The sequence below is a fragment of the Pan troglodytes genome, chromosome 21, assembly GCF_028858775.2.
Source record: "Pan troglodytes isolate AG18354 chromosome 21, NHGRI_mPanTro3-v2.0_pri, whole genome shotgun sequence".
Lineage (NCBI taxonomy): Eukaryota > Metazoa > Chordata > Mammalia > Primates > Hominidae > Pan > Pan troglodytes.
This window is the reverse complement of record NC_072419.2, coordinates 29,076,581-29,091,717: the sequence shown is the minus strand read 5'-3', so window position 1 is coordinate 29,091,717 and position 15,137 is coordinate 29,076,581. Positions and strand designations below refer to the sequence as shown.

The 15,137-nt window shown below is 43.0% G+C and overlaps 1 long non-coding RNA gene across 2 annotated transcripts in view; it reads left to right on the top strand.

Moving 5' to 3' along the window:
• LOC100611392 (uncharacterized) overlaps positions 1 to 15,137 on the top strand; it is a 31,322-nt gene that overhangs the window by 13,255 nt on the left and 2,930 nt on the right. For both annotated transcript variants that reach the window (XR_129313.7, XR_008541196.2), the window contains exon 4: positions 474 to 4,925. This is a non-coding gene — a long non-coding RNA (uncharacterized LOC100611392). The remainder of the gene's footprint in view (positions 1 to 473; positions 4,926 to 15,137) is intronic.

The window sequence follows — 15,137 nt, the reverse complement described above, 5'->3', positions numbered from 1 at the left end:
TCATCCTCTTCTGAATGGATATCTGTGTTGGTAATCCGGAACACCATGGGGAGGGATTTTATCGTCACTGAGTTCCAGTGAATGCTTCTAGAAGACTTGCAGGAGATTCTGATTCAGTACTATGTTTCACCCAATTCCTGTTCCCCCTCTTTACCTCCAATATAAAAACAACTTTGGAAAGCATTCCCATTTGGCCTTTGTAAAAGGGTAAATGAAATACCTATCTCATTTTAGTTCACCTGTAAAATGGGTTTCTCATTTCTCGATCAAGCCTGGTGTGAAGGGACGCATTGGACTTTAAATTGTTTTATACCCTTCATCTATTTTTTTTAAAGATCTGAACTGTTGATGTACAGTTTTGAAAATGTTAGAGCTAGCAAAAGTTGACAACTTTCCATCTGATTGTATTTATTGAAACATGTGCATCTACATATATTTACTGGACTTCTTACTGTACATTTTTCTTCCTCTAGGAAATGGCATCAAGATGGTTCAACTAAGACATGATCACTAAAAACATTATAATAATACCTTTTTGAAAAACTCAGTTTCTCCTGTTTACTAAATATTTATTTCATCAACATGGGCTGCATTCCACTGTGTCAGGATTCTGCATGTGGGTGGAGCACTGTTCCGGCCTGAGAAGATGGTTCTGAGGCCACTTAGCAAGACATTTTCCAGCATGAGCAGGTTTCTCTGTGGAAATAGTGACACCTGTTCTGGTGTGTTGTCTTTCCTCAGGGAACTTAAGGGGTACTAAGCTCCTGAAAATGTTCTTTATGCTGGTTGAAGCTCTTATGTCACTGTACTGATTCCCTACGATGCAGATTTGAATCACAGAGTAATTAAAATATGGATCAAATAAGGCTGGGGTTCACCAAGGCTGAAAGCTGTAGCCATTCAAGGCATCATTTCTGTCATGAAAATATAGGACCTTTTCAAAACATGCCTTCAGGAAGGTGTTCCCTTTTCAAACAAAAGTCTAATGACTGCATAACTCTTCTTGACCACATCTTACACTTTCTCTAGACTTGCTTATTTACAGCTACTGGAACAAAAAGATGAAATGAATAAAGCACACTGATTGTCCTAAGAGTCTTCTGTGACTAAAAGCACATGAGCTTCTCCCCAGGCTGAGCTTTGACCCTCCCAAGCATTTCCCCAAAGGCCATGACACTGCATCAGATTGCTCCTGGACACTTTCCTCAGAGTTTTCAACAAATATAAACTGAGGAATGGAGCACAGCACCAGATTTGCTAATCAAGAGGCAATGGTCCCAGTCCAAATGGGTGCTGTGTGTGAATACAGAGCTCAGGAGAAGGGAAGGAGGTGTGTGAACATCAGGAATTGCAAAATCTTGCTGAACCAATAGACCAACAGCCATTAACATTTATCAATGCAAAGATTCTAAAATATACAAGTGTGGAGTTGTCCTGCCCTAAGAGCTGAAGCTGTGACAATCACGCTGCCATGGTAGATATTTAAGCTCCCCTGAGGTTACTGAATCTAACAATGAATAAACAATGAAGAGTAGCTAATTTTTGGAAATCTCTTTCTATGACCGGAAAATATTCACAAACTCAGAGTGATTGTTTGGGGTGAAAGATGGTCCCATGCTTTGTGGGCCTCTCTTTGCTATCTATACAACGTTGGAAATGAACCCCTCCCTTACAGGAAAGTGAATAGCAACCAAGGTGAGCCCACCCTGGGAGGGCAGAGTGGGTGTACTTTCCTCTAAGAGCCCTGAAAACAACAGGGCACACAAACAGCCACAGCACCCTCAACAATGCCCCACCATCTGCCCACCAGGGCACACAGATTCACGCAGATTCAGTGACACATTCCAAAAAAAGGGAATTAGGGAGGACCCATGGCATGGCTAATGGGGAGAGAGCTTTACTACTTTTAGCGCTATTGCTAATTATTGGAGCAAAGAAAGGCATACAAGGAATGGAACCCAACCTGTTTAAAGTAATAAATGTCAACCCTAAAGTGCATGGAACCATCTCTCCTTCCCTTTTGAGGACTGTGTGCTTCACAAGCTGGGCGTTTGCTGCATGGGGTTTTCTAATGTAATGTGAATTTTCAATGTGCTTTGTCTCTGTAGAGTGGCTTTAAAAAGCCCTTGAAGTCCTCAGCTTTAAATCCATGCTAATAGGGGAAGTCTTTTTTTTTTTTTTGGAGGTGAGGAGCTTTGGTTGGGAGAAACATTGACCCAGACTGCACTCTGGGTAAACTAGGGCAAAAGACCTGATATCGTCTGCAGGGTACTTATTAACCACTGTTCATTTGCAGGATCAATATTTCCAGCAAAGGAGTCAACACTCAAGATACACTGCTACGTCTCACTTTTTCCTTGACACAACAATTTATTTTATAAATGCATCTGCTGGAGAAGAAAAGGCAGTACCAAGGATTGTGTCTTTTATCTCCAGGATATGCAAAGCGCATTTATTTTCAGCTTTTATCTCTGGAATTGTATGTTGATCCCATACATATAGATTGATTTTGTTCAGGTAGATAATGAAAAGTCAAGTGGAAAATTACACAATGGCATTCACGATCCTAGTCTTATATCGGTATATAAATTGGTTTATTATTTCATTCTTTTAAAGAGGCTTTTTTTTGGTACCAGGAAAACTTCAAAATGCATTGTGTTGTCAGCCTCACTGAATTTTCTTTTGGAGGAGGAGGTAGGGAGGGGAAGCCAAAGCCCCGATTTCTCCTGCTCCTTTTGCTAATTGTATTGGCTAAATGAGTTTTCACAGAGGGGGGTCCTGGCTGCTTTTTGCTCTCCCCCAGACCACTTGTAGGTTGCACACAGGGCTTCTATAACTCTTTCTGAGTCAGGACAAAGATATCCGCCGTGCACACCCTGTGACATAGGTGGATATTTATTTCATCCCGGGCAATTCTAAATTTTGTCATGATGACTGAAAGAGGCAATCCCCTCCTGAGCATTAAGAGGCCAGGGGTGAGAGGGTGGCAGCATAGAAAAGCCACCACCCAGAGACAGCTTGGAGCCATGATCCTGGAGGAAATGTTATTAATAAACATCTTTTGGACATTTGGTAGCCCGTGGAGCTTGCTCCAGCTTAAAGCAATTAATTCAGGACACTGACATAAACTCTCCAGATCTTTGACAGCTTGGAGCCGAAATAAAAATGCTAGTTCTCCGGGGAAGAGAAGAGGATGGCTAGCCCTTTTCTGGACTGTTTGCTTATAGGCCCAGAGAGCAACCTTCCTTGCAGAATGAAATGCAAGGGCACAAACAATGTACCAGGGAGAGAATAGAAGATGGGAATGAACAGTTTGAACTATTTGCTCAGCAGAAGGGCACCACAATGCTGGGGTAGTGGTTTTCCCATGCGTCCACTGTCCCTTCTTTGGGATCTTTTGTTGTCCCCTGTCTCCTTTGGCCAGATAAGAGCACAGCTGCAGCATTGCAGCTAACAAGTAGGCCGTACTTATCCCCCTAAATCTCGGGGTGCCTTTACTGTAACAAGTTATGCTCGGCTCTCTTTTATTTTACAAGAGGATGGTGAGGGAGAGAATGGAAGAACAGAGGGGGCGGACGTATAAGACATTTGACACTGCCTATGTCTGATTTCTCTTTCTTTCTTTCTTTCTTTCTTTCTTTCTTTCTTTCTTTCTTTCTTTCTTTCTTCTTTCTTTCTTCTTTCCTTCCTTCCTTCCTTCCTTCCTTCCTTTCTTTCTTTCTTTCTTTCTTTCTTTCTTTCTTTCTTTCTTTCTTTCTTTCTTTCTTTCTTTCTTTCTTTCTTGCAAGCTGTGATCGGATGCAATCTTTGTGGGGCATTTAAATGGAAGGGTTCATTGATGTGTATTGCTTGCCAAGCCAAAATGTTGCCTTTGGGGAAAAGGGAGAGAGGTGTTCATGGAGTGCAGGGAAAGGAGGTTTTGGGGCAGAGATTTTGATTTAAAATAACCAGACTTCTTCTGGCTGATGAAAAGAGGCAAAAGTTTTAAATTGTCAAGTTTAAAACTATGTTCAGTTATGATTTGCCACTTCTGAATATTATTTTGGATTTCCCCTTTCATGCTTATTTTGTTCAGAATCCTAATGAATAGAGGTTGCTGGACTCAGGGTAAAAGCAGGATGAACTGGAGATGGGACATACAAGGTACTTTTGTAATTGCCATAGATTACACCTATAATCAGAGTAAATGTCATCAACAAATAATCAAAACATTTTTTACATTTGCTCTTCTAAAATCAGAGCCTATTTTAAATATAAAAGAAAGTAGATGTGATAATAATATAAACTACAATTACATTAAGTTGATATTAAAGTCAAAATCTAACGTAGATTTGCACTGTTGGGTGTGTGTTCCGAATCAGTGGGTTTTCCCACTGATGTTGATTTCGGGAGCCAGGCTTCAATGTTTAATTCTATTGTAATGTGGTTATTTAGCCTGAATGGTTTTATAAGGTGAAAAGGCAAAAAATTTAATTCCGAAGAAAACTAGTGTTTTACTATGACTGTGGTAAACATTTCCGAAGCCCACCTGTGGGAAATACAAAGTTTTAATGCTGTGTGTTTTTTTGTTTTTGTATTTTGTCTCATCGACAAAACTGGCAGAAAAAAATGCTTTCGCATATTTTTCCTGCTGGGTGGTCAGAAGGAAAGGCCGTGAAGCTAAATGTCTCCCATTGAGACGCTGTTCTGCAAAGAGCCGACCTCACGTGCCGCCGCCAGAGAAGAGAGCACCTGTTTATCAAGGCTCACTGTGAGGCTGAGCTCAGCGCTGGCAGGCGAGGGGCCGCAAGCATCCCCCACAGCCACCGAGAGGGCATCCCTGCAGGGAAATCATATCCGACATGCCTGTGCCCACACCAGACTTAAGACTGCCTCTAAAATGTCCATGAAGCCATTGTCCAGTAGAGCTGTTAGTTTTAACACCAGTGAGTATTACCTTTGGTTAAAAGGATGCATGTGTATAGGTATATGTGTGTGCGTGTGTGTTTGTGTTTTTGGACTTGTGTGGAGAATGAAGAAAGGGTTCCATTTAGGCATTTGCAAATATTCGATGGCATAATGAAAAGACAAAAAAATCCTATAAAATATATCATATTTTGCTATGATTTTGTGTGTACATGTAATAAAATTATTAAGTATAAATTGTTCTGTATTTCTTTGCAAGCATAAATTCTAAAATTTTGTATTTAGTACAGAATAATTCGTATCACATAATAAGGGAAAAATACATTTTTTTTTCCTGATTAGGTGCTTAGACTAAATGTATCTGGTTTTTTGGGGAACTGAGGCCAAGATGGAAATTGTAGTCTGCCTGGGTGAATGTAATTCCTTTCTCTAATTCTTGACATAGAGAAAAACTTGCCCAGGGAAATTTTTCCATTATGGCATTTTAGCATTAATCTGAAAATCATGGGGAATCACTGTGGATAACTCAGGGAAATAAGTGGAACTCTTCTTCCATTAAAAGAATTTCCTGACTTTGAGGCTATGCATTTCCACAACATGGGAAATGGGTTTTTATTTCCAATTTCTGCAAAGAGTACACATGCAACTGGTATCCATACAAAGCCCCACGTGTTGGGAGGCCACTGAGGGAGGAGCAGAGCTCCAGTGAGGGCAAATGCACAAATAACAAATCAAGTTTAAAGACTGTGGTCAAATGCAAGGAGCAAATGATACTGATCTTATATGTTAGGGGCTGGGACATCACACCAGCTGCCACGGAGTTTGATTAATGAGGCATTAAGGAGATGGAGTGACACTTACAGCTAGTTACTTATGGTGCTAATTTCAAAACACTTTGCAATAGACAAAGAGACTCGGCTCATAATGCAAAGTAATTTGTGGTGTGTTCCTGGTGAATGCATTTAGCGAAGCAAATATAGTTATGAGGAATTTAAATTAAGGTTGACACTAATGTAAACAGAGCCCAAGAACCACTGTCCAATAATTTGATGAGGACACAGGTTTTAATCAAGCCTCTTCCACTAAAATAGCAATTTAAATCCCTATCGTTTAAACTGGATAAAACGCTTAAGCCGTAAAGGTTGGGGGGAAAAATAGAAATTTACTTGAAAAGGAAAATGAAACAGAGTATCTCTGGGGGAAACCTTGACTATGTTTTGACCCAACTGGGTTATACATGTCGATTTAAATGCCAGGTCGATTTCAAGGCCAGATTCCAGGTATTTGAAGGCATTTGCTATGTATCTTTTCTGTTGTTGTAAAGTTATGGTTGGACACATTCTGGTTGTATTGATCTCAGAGTAAAAATGCTCCTAGTAATAAGAAAGTGGGGATTCTGATTCCGAGGACCCAGAATCATTTATGTATTAAAGGAAGAAATCTACCTGCTTCCCCCTGCAACCAATTTCTATTTGAACTAAAAAAATTCAAAATTGGGGGAATATGAGGAAGGAGTGTGGGCCTGGTTAGAGACCCTAGCCAGCCATCGGAGAGGTCAGCTTTTCTAGAGGGTACCACATCCGCACATGGCTTTGTTTGGGTTTGCCTGTTTATTTCCCTTACTCAGATTCAATGGGGAGGGGGTCATCCCAGTCATTAACATTAATTAAAATGCCAGTAGCCTAGGTTCCAGGGCCTGGGAGGCCTTGTATATGGGAAACAAAACCAAACAAAATAGCAATTTATTCTGCCCTGCTCTTGGAGGGAAAATAAGGGGTAGTTTGGCGGCACTTCCTGGGGCTCCGAGCTTTACAGCAAAAGAGCAGGAAGGTAAGGGAAATCAACCCTGAATTCTCCGAATTATGACCCTGCCTTCTCCAACCATATTCCTGATGTATCTTCTAGGGAAAGGAATTTGTCCAATGAGGTGTTTTTAATACCTATTCCGAAGAAAGGACCGAGAACAATTTGGGAAGGAAAAAACGCTGTAAATGTAAAGTGCTCTGAAAATGCTCCTAGCAGTAATATTAATGGTCACCCAATTTAAGGACTTAAGAGTCAGGAATGGAAGGGAAATGGGAAGCTGGAGACTTTGACATTTGGGGGATGAAGGGGGGCCACCATGAACTGAGAACTGATTATGAACTAGGCACCACGGGCACAATTAGGAAGAGGGTCTCAAACAGAAGCAAATGGAGCCCATGGAGGTTAAATTACGTTCCTAAGGCCACACAGACTTTGCGGGCAGGGCCAGACTGCTCAGATTGGCTCGGTCCGTCTTAGAAAAGACGCCCTGTTCTCTCAGTCCCCGTTACCATGTGGCCCTGAAGTGGGTACATCATGCTGCTTTGGGAAGCCTCCACTCCACGTCTGGCAGGTAAACAACATCTGAAACTCCCATCCTGCAAACATGCGAAAGAGGGGAAGGGGCATTTGCTACTCCAGCCCTTTGGAAGTTAGAGGAAATGATTGGAAAGTCATCGACTTTCATCACAGCTGCAAGGACAGCAATCCCAAAAACAGTGATTCTGCATGGCTCTTTGTTTCTATAAAAAGACAGACCCTTGACATCTGGACATCGGGCCGTACAGGCAGAGGGGAGAGAAGCCCAGCCAGGGCTGCCTTAGGAGACACAGCTGGCAGGCAGGCTCCTGCTCCCTTCTGCTAGACAAGAAGGAGCAAAGAGGATGGAGGGTAGTAGGGATGGCAGGGCCGGTGTGAGAACAGAGTGTGCAGGCCAAACTTGGAATGTCAGGGCAGCTTCCAGAATGATGAGTATATGTGTTTTTAAGAAGAAAGAAAAGATTTGTTGGGTGATGACTTTGGGGACCCGACTTTGGGGACCCCCCAGGCTTAGGTTCCTCTAGTTTCACCTGGCATCCCTGCTGTGGCCATGGGGAACGGTACCCTCGGCCAAGAAGCACTTGGCATTGACATAGAATTTTGATTTCTGCTCTTGGGAGGCACCATGTGCCTGGCCTGTGTGTGTGTGCAGGCCAGAGTGACACAAAGTCAACGCTCAGGGCAAGCCCCAAGCCCTGGGGGTGGGGTACGTGCTTCCCTCACCTGTGCTCCCCTGGGGATGCTTCTGGCCGGCATTCCACTTGGCTCCTCACAGGGTGCTGGCTGGCTGGAGCCCCTGCTGCTTGTGGCCGTGACCAGCCTAATGATGCTTCCCAGAGTTGACTTTTCCTTCTTGCCAGCCTCGACTTCCCCAAGGCCTCACTCCTGCTTTCCGAGGTCACCTGTCTGAGGCTGCACACACACACACACACAGCCTTCCGGTTTCCAGCAGAGAGAATTGTCTTGTGAGCATCTGTCTACCCAAGGCTGTAGTGCTGTCCAGGCAGTCAATACCGGAGGAGCAGCATAGGAGAGGCCTTTGGCTATTTCCTTCATTTTACTGTTCGAATCAGGGTTCTGGAGACCTCATGACTCAGATCACTTGCCACACACTCTCAAAAGCATCTTATTCTTTTTTGTGCTGAAACACTGATACAGCATTTACTTGAGGTGTGGGTGCATTTTCATCCCCATGGCCCCAGACATGGGTGAAAGGCTTGGAAATGCCAACTCGTCTATTGGACTCAGTTTCTCTCCTCCATCGGAGGATAAACAAAACAAACAATTTCACAGACCATTGTGAAAAAGTTTGTTATGGAGAGCATTTCGGAAGTGAATGATGCTGGAGATGCATTTTGGCCTAATTTCCTGCTATAGAAATGTGGGGCAGAATAGATGTGACCAGAGCAGGCAGTGCCGGGCTCTTGACTTTGACCAGGAGTCCTTACATTCTTTCACCTGCTGTGTGAAAGAAATCCGAACCTGTTTCGCTTGCCCAGCCTCTTGATTTGGAATCTCAGTGCAAACCCCAACATCAACAAAGTTGCTATGGATTTTTATGATTATCTTAAGAATTTGTCTCAAGTGAGGCTCGAATACTTTCAGGAGAAGGGGTGGGGATCCTGATCTGCTCCCCTGCTGCTCTCTATGGAGCACACGTCACCCTCTTTTCTCCTTTCCGGTCTCTGCATTGCAAATGCCTCCTTCTGTGGTGCAAAGCCTACTTTCTTACAAGACCTGATATCTTTTTCCATGTAACTCTGGGCCCAAGGACTTACACCGACTTCCTCTTAAATAGGGAAGAGATGGCTAAGTTCTTATCACCCTTAAAACACTCCTTCTTTATAGGAAATACTGACCCCTTCCACACCAGACCACAATACCCTCCTGGACAGAACCTGAGGTCTCAAGACAGTGGCCTGGCCACTACAAGGGCCCTGGGATGTCCAGGAAGTCTCTTTCCAGGCCCCAGCTCTTCTGCTCAGTTATTCCAATGAAGACCTAATTCCGCATGCCCATGTGGGCTGTCTCTGGTCAAATGCCAGCATTTGTGGTTGAAATTCCTCTTAGAGAGGCAGCTGGCAGCGGTAAGCCCCTTGTCCTGCTGGATGGGTAACAACAAGTTGGCAGGGACTGGGTGAGGGTGGGGGAATTCTCCATTGAAATCTTAGACCAAAATGATGAGATTTAGATCTTTTGTTCAATGTGGGTCTTCTAACAAGCATTTTTGGGGCTCGCTCCAAGATTGGGTTGTTTCTCCGAGATCTTTATTTCTAGGTTTCGCCTCCTCCCTCCCTTTGCCTTCTTTCTCACCTCCAAGGTTAGAGGGGTTTTCTGGTGTGCCTCCTGCCTCTTTGTCAGGCCTCAGGCTCCCAGCCTATTAGGCTCTGCTGGTGTTGATCAAAATTTTTACTTTCTCCTACAAAATTCTCTGTATGTGCAGGGGTATTGGCAGCTCTCCCAACCGCAGAGTATTTATATAACCAATTTGTTATGCAGGGTCTGATTTGTTTTTTTTTTTTTTTTCTTTCCGGATAAATTGAAAACTTTTTGTTTTGCTTCAAAATGCCATTTGCCCCATGCCTCTGCTTTATAGACTACCTCCAAGCAATGGCTCTACTTGTTATTTATGAGCAGTGTTATAAAAAATATTTAGAGATGAGGGGTGGATTCTGATGGCTTAGGGAAATTTCTGGGGTTATATAACAGACCATGCTAGTTATCCACAAGGTAGAGGAATACAAGGTGGGGTGTCCATTGGCCTAAATCTGCAGGATATTTTTCATATTTTTATGAAACCCCCAATTCACATTCTTTTGTTACTTAAGAGTTAGTTGGTCAAGGTATTGGTGATATCTCCACTCTCTCTTTTTAAAATTATTTACCAAATCCTTTCAGTTCTTCCTTCAATTTTTCAAAAATGAAAACAATGTTCAGAATGTGGTCTGTCAATGAAATGGAAATAATAGGTATGGAATATCTAAAAAAAATACACCTAGTTTTCCATTCTCTCTGCCAGCATCTAGTGCAGGCCCTTTATGATAAGGAAAATCTCCACATTAGTTACTGTCAGCAACCTCCAGCATCAGCTTCTAGCACCTCCTGTGTTGTTAGAAATAGTTCGTGTCTACAGGGATCTGCTAATATCCTCCTAGACGGATAGTTTGTACAAGCTGCTCCCCCCACAACAATCATTCATACTTTTTTTTTTTTTCCAGAGATAGCATTTCTCTCTGTCACCCAGGCTGAAGTACAGTCGTGTGATCATAGCTCACTGCAGCCTCCAATTCTGAGACTCAAGCCATCCTCCAGCTTGGGCCCCCTGAATAGCTGGGACTATAGGCACTTGCCGCCATGCCTGGCTGAATATCTGTTTTTTTGTTTGTTTGTTTGTTTGAGATATTCCATACTTATTATTTCCATTTCATTGACAGACCACATTCTGAACATTGCTTTCATTTTTGAAAAATTGACCATAGTTCATCATGGAAATTATATGCTTTTTATATTTAAGACATTGGTATTTTGTATGTCTTGATCTACTTAATGTAGAGTCTTGAATTTTCTGCTGGTCAAAATGGATTAGATGGTTTGTAAGATAGTAAGAACTTAAAATTTCTTGACAACATAGTAAAAGTATTGGGAGTTTACAGTGGATTGATTGAGTAGATGGTCTCTGAACCCACACATCCATCTGAACATTGCAAAAAAAAGAGACCATGAGAAACTTGTACATACTTACATGATGCATTAGAAAATACACAACATTTTTCGACAAAAATCAAATATGGACTGCAGCAATCCTCAGGTCTAACTTCCAGCTGACAGAACATACAGGGAACAGAGGAACCTATTAAATGGCACCATGTGGATGGCACCAGTGAGATCCACATGGTGGGAAACTCTACAGGACATACTACCTTGTTTCTTCAACAAATAAGCATCAAGAAGAAAGACACAGAGAGAGAAAACTTACAGATGTAAAAGAGAGAAACACATGTTAGCCAAAGATCATGTGTGGATCATGTGTAGACCTTTGGATCTTGATTTTAATAAAGCAACTCTGCCTTACCCTCAAATAGTGTGAGAGAAAGGGGGAACTTTGAACACTTATGTGCTATTCAGAAATTCCTGTTAACTTTTTAGATGTAGTAATGCTATGTGGCTATACTTTTTTTTTTTTTTTTGAGATGGAGTCTCATTCTGTCACCAGGCTGGAGTGCAGTGGCATGATCTCTGCTCACTGCAATCTCTGCCTCCCGGGTTCAAGCTATTCTCCTGCCTCAGCCTCCCAAGTGGCTGGGATTACAGGCACACACCACCACACCCAGCTAATTTTTGTATTTTTAACAGAGATGGGGTTTCACCATTTTGGCCAGGGTGGTCTCAATCTCCTGACCTCGTGATCCACCCACCTCAGCCTCCCAAATTATACTTTTAAATGATTGTATCTGTTGGAGAAAAATTCAAAAGATTATTTAAGGAAGAAATGATTTCATATCTGGAATGAACTTGCAAATAAACCAGTGGGAGGACAAAGCGTGTTGAGTAGTGATGAATCAGGATTGGCGTGGGCTGGTATTGTGGGAACTGTGTGATGTGATATACTATTCTCTTTAATTTTTCCAAAATAAACAAATGAGAAAATAGAGGCTCACCTTCATGAAGATATTTGCCCCAAATCTCTCAGGAGTTTAATGTTAGAGATAGACTGGAGTCTGGAGTGGCCATCTTCTGATCCATTGGGGCCACATGCTCTTCTTCTAGACTCTCCTCAATCTCCCTCCTCTTGGTGACTGCTGACCTGGTTGAAGAAGTCCTCTGTACAGGATGCTTCTACTGCCTTGATACTATCCAGAGTCCTTTCTCAAATCTCTACCATTTTGTTTGCCAAAAGGCACTGAAAAAGGTTGACCTCTGAATGACAAACCCAGTGGCCATCTCTCTAGTGACATTATCTGTGACTGTGGCAGTAGTGGATATGGTTGATCAGCCTCTCCTTGAAGCTCTCTTGCCCCCACACTTCCATGATGCTGCGGTTGCTGGTTTTCTTCAGAAGCTGCAGTCACATCCTTAATGAACTGCCCAGCCTCCTTCCATCCATGCATGGGGAGCAGCTCTGGGCCCAGATTAAGCCCCATGCTCTTCTTTCTCTTGACTTCTCCATCTTGAGCAGACAAACTTCCTCTGCTCTCTCTGCAGTCCTCAGCTCTGTGTAGGAGGCACTCCACATTTCCTGCCTTCCTCCCCTCTTCAGCTGCTCGCCAGACCTCCCTACCTGGAGGCCCCATCATCCCCTCAGACACAGTATCTCTAAAGAATGAATCCTTCCCTCACCCACCCCTTTCTATCTACTAAGGTTCCGTATGTACTGTCAGCTCTCCTTTTGTAATATTTGCTCTGTCACGTCAGTCTCCTTAACCATCTTTACCTAAAACGTTCATGTTCAGCACTTTGATTGACCTGCATAAGAGGTTTCCCCAGCAAGAAGTTCTAAACTTCAGCCTGGGAAACATGGAGAGACACTGTCTTAAAAAAAAAAAAAATAGCCAAGCATGGTGGCAAGTGTCTGTAGTCCCAGCTCCTCAGGAGGCTGAGGCTACAGTAAGCTGTGATCGTGTCCCTGCACTCCAGCCTAGGTGGCACATCAGGATCCTGTCAAAAAAGAAGAAAAGGAAAGAAAGAAAAAGAAATTCTAAACTTACTTCTCCACCATCCTCCATTTGATCTCAAACTACTGTTTTAGTCTCATTCCTCATCACACAAATCCCATGCCGACCTCCTCGCTGACAACACCTTCCCTGAAGGTTCAGCACCTTCCCACTTCCATCCTCCTGGCTGGCTAGCAGAGCCCTGCTTAGGTTACAAGACCTAGATCACCGGAAGTCATAGATTGGGATTCTACTGTCACTCTAGTTTATTTGACTTAGCTTGGCATGCAGTGAAAAGATGTCTGTGAACCAGCCAGTCCTCTAAGGTATGTGGCCTCAAACCAGCATTCAACCTCTCTTATCTTATTTTATTTTATTTTAACTATTTATTTATTCATTTTTTGAGATAGGGTCTCTTTTTATTGCCCAGGCTGGAGTGCAGTGGTGCAACCTCAGCTCACTGTAACCTCTGTCTCCGGGGCTCAAGTGATTCTCCCACCTTAGCCTCCTGCGTAGCCAGGACAAGAGCCCTAGGCCACCTTGCTGGGCTAATTTTTGTATTTTTTGTGGAGACAGGGTTTCACCATGTTGCCCAGGCTTCTTGTCCATTTTTTAAATGAAAATAAACCCAACTCAATGCCCACTATGCTGGATAAAGCTGGCACTGTGCCTGGACCACTGGGGCTTATGTCATTTTTAGGGATCCACTTCAACTCATAACACAAAAGAGAGGGAAAAAAAACTAATTTCAAGTGCTGTACTATGCTGTGTGACCTTGAGCACCTCCTTAACATCTCTGGATCTATTTCACAAAGTATAAAATCAGGACATCAACATCCTCTTGCAGCTTGTTGGGATGACCAATTTAGTTAAAAAGATGGTGCCCTTAGCATCTTTCCTGGCACACAGTACGTTTTCAATAAATATTAGCTGCTATTGTCACAATAGCTACTTGCAAAATCTATGTATTTGGGCACATGAGTCAACTCAATTATATATTTTAAATTAATTTTATCTTTATTAAAATGTTATGGCTGAGGATATGGAATGATTTACTTGGAACAAGATGGAAATATATACATTTTATTTATTCTGTGTGTGTGTGTTTCTGCGTGTGTGTGTGTGTGTGTGTGTGTGTGTTTATTAACAATGCATAGGGGGGTATTGGTGGAAAATAAATTGGGAATTTTATTAGCTTTGCCTCTCCCTCTGACTGTCCATCTCTCTGTGTCCCTCAATACAAGTCAATTTGTTCCATAATGGAGATGCCAAGATGGATCAGACACATTTCCTCACCTTCTGGAGTTTATATTATGGAGGGAAGGTTTAGATATATAAACAGATACTGTCAATTTTGAAAAGGACGGTGCTGTGCTAGAAGGGTGATCTGGTACCTGAGATAACTAAAGGGAAGCATTTAGGTGAAGCTGGAGGGTCCAGGAAGCTTGCCTTTGAGTTCTGAAGATGAAGCCCCTGCCAGGTGATGGGTGGCACTGAGCATGGCCCAGGTATGTGAGTGACAGCACCATGCAGGGATCCCAAGCAATTCAATAGCTCCAGTATCAGCCCTAATAGCAAACATGTGCTCACCACTCGCTGTGTGCCAGTCACTATGCTGAATCCTTTACATGTTAGTTTTCTACTTATTCTTCACAAATGCCTCAGAGGAATTAGCATTTCCACTTTACAGAAGAGGGAGCTGAAGTGTGAGTTGCCTGCATGGTTTGCCTAAGGCAACATGACAGAGCCCAGCTTTTAAGCATCCCCTGGACTGAGTGTCAGGCTGAAGGAAAAGCCAGGGAGACAGGCTGTCCTCAGGAATTTGACTTCAGAGTGGGTGAGGGGTAAGGGTAGGCACAGTGGGGGAGGGAAGGTGAAGGGTGTGAGGCTGGGAGTATTGAGTGCAAATGTTTCTGTGTGGAGCATGGATGAAGGGCGCTAGCATGGAGCGGGGAAATCAAGCAGTAGCCTTCTCAAGTGGTCCTGATAGTCTCCTGCCCTTCTTGGTCTTGAGTGCTCCTCCAGAGAGGGTCTGCAAGAAGCCTTCAGAGGTGCCTGATATGGTTTGGCTGTGTCCCCACCCAAATCTTATCTTGAATTCCCACATGTTGTGGGAAAGACCCAGTGGGAGGTCATTGAATCGTGGGGGCAAGTCTTTCCCATGCTGTTCTCATGACAATGAATAAGTCTCATGAGATCTGATGGTTTTAAAAAGAGGAAATCTCCCACACGAGCTCT